Genomic DNA, 2310 nt, shown 5'->3' on the forward strand with positions numbered 1-2310 from the left:
CACCTACAGCACTTAGTCTTCCTAGGTGTTCTCCCATCCAAGTACTAACCAGGCCCAACCCTGCTTAGCTTCCGAGATCAGACGGGATCGGGCTTGTTCAGGGTAGCATGGCCATAGACAGTATATTATTTTTAAGGTTCATCTGTGTTCTAGTATGTCACAATACTTCATTCTTTTTTATGGCAGGATAATATTCTATTGTATGGCTATACCACATTTTGTTTATCTAGTAATCAGTTGATGAACATTTGGGATGTTTCTTAATCAGTTGACAGACATTTGAGATGTTTCTACATTTGGGTTATTATGAATAATGCTGCTATGAACATTCATGTACAAGTTTTCATGTAAACATGTGTTTTCAATTATCTTCTGGTTATACACCTAGCAGTGGAATTGGTGGGTCATATGGCAATTCTATGTTTAACTTTTTGAGAAACTGCCAAACTCCATTGAGTTTTAAAATTCTGCTACCAAGTCTGATATTTCTAAGAGCTCTTTTTTTTTCATTTTCTGAATGTTTCTCCTTTTTAAAAATTCAATATAATATCTCTCCTCTCTGTGGATATCAATGATCCTTTTATTTTATTATTTTTAAAAAAAGACTTCTTCCCATCACATAGTCAGTTTCACTAAGTTAACAAATAAAATATTTAAAACTCTGTTTTCTACATTAGAGACATTGCCCAAATGTCTGTGTCTCATAATCCTTGGCTGATCAAGAGTGATTTTATTCAAGAATGAGGAACCAGTAAACTGGTTCATGCTCTCTGGCATATGGATAGTCTTGCTAACTTTGAATTTCAAAGTGATTTGATGGGCTATTTATTGAGAACCCTCAATGTCAGTTATGTAGGTCAGACTCTTCAGAGAAGGCCCTTCTAATAACTCATTTCGAAGGTTAGAATCTTTCTACATGTGCTTGGGGGATGACTGGGAAGGAGGGCTGGAAGTCTCTGGACTCATGATTCAATATGCACATGGCCATTCATAATCTTATTTGAGCCTGGTGCTTCTGTCCTCAAATGGGTCTGCTACCTCCCAATCTAAAGGCTATTCTATTTGCTCTAGATTGTAAACCTCCAGAGTTCTGCTAGAATGGAATGTGGGACAGGTTCCCAGTGGCAAGAAGTGGAAAATAAATCTAAGGATCTCATTGCTTCTCAAGCAGCTTTCACACAGTTTTATTTGTTTGTTTGTTTGTTTTTGTTGTTGTTGTTGTTTTTAATTTAGCTTTCTCCGTTTACTTCTAGTTCCAAGGCTAGGTGACACTGCTTATTCCCGTGCCTTTTGTGCCTTTTGTGGCACAAAGTGTGTTGGTTCTCAGCTTTTTTCACTTTGGGATTTGGCTCTCCGCATTCTACTAAATCTGGTTAACAGCTTCCAAAATTTGTTTATTTTGTCTCATTTTCTCTTGCACTAACCATGTTTTAATTTTAAAAATTCATTTTTTCTTGTTTTAATACAGTTTTTAGAAAATACAGAATTAGATGCATGTGTTCAGTCTTTTATCTTAACCCAGAAGTCTCCAATCTATCCTTCTAGGTAAAAAAAAAAATCTGGTATTTTGATTTCTATCTGAATTAGTTACCATCTAATCAGGAGACAGAAACCACTATACTTATATTAATAGAATTTAATATAAAGAATTGTTAATCAGGCATAAAAATTTGTTAACATGGTAAATGAAAAAGCTAAAAGAGAAAACCCAGCTATTATGGAGATAGAAAATTGTAGGACATAGCTACCACTTCTAGGCTTGGAGGAATAAAGAGAAGAAGTTGGACTTACTCAAACTTAGAAACTTAGTGAACAGGCCTCAGAGAGCTGAAACTCAGACCTCTGAGGAGGAGCACTGCGTGGCTGGGGCTTGTGTCTCTGAGGGAACATGAGAAGGCTGGCTGTGAGTGTTGGAAAGCTGAATTCAACTGCTCCTGGACTGAACACATGAGGAGGCTGGCTATGAGTGTTGGAAAGCTGGATTCAACTGCTTCTGGACTGAACTGCTCTGGAATGAGGAAGAAGCAATGTAGAGTTGCATCAGCAGGCATAGGAAGCCAATGGGAAGTTAAACATAAAGGAGCATGTGCCATCCTCCTGCTCCAGCCTTGAAGTCTCTCCCTTTTTGTCAGATCCCTAAAAAGATTCAGCTGGCAAAGGAGAAATGTGGTGTGCGGAGCCCAATCTCAGTGTTAAAAGCCAACTAGAAGATGGGCTTGTGTCTGAGGAACAATAGCTTAATAACTGGTCTATGCTTTTAGCTACTCGGATTTATGTACACCCTACTAAGCGTATCTGAACTTTCGTACA

The 2310-nt window shown here is 37.8% G+C and overlaps 1 pseudogene; it reads right to left on the reverse strand.

Annotated features, from left to right (window-relative positions):
• Positions 1 to 119, reverse strand: LOC120610574 (uncharacterized; annotated as a pseudogene).
• Positions 120 to 2310: the final 2191 nt, after the last annotated feature.

Source organism: Pteropus medius, unplaced genomic scaffold, assembly GCF_902729225.1.
Source record: "Pteropus medius unplaced genomic scaffold, Ma_sr-lr_union100, whole genome shotgun sequence".
NCBI classification, from domain to species: Eukaryota; Metazoa; Chordata; class Mammalia; order Chiroptera; family Pteropodidae; genus Pteropus; species Pteropus medius.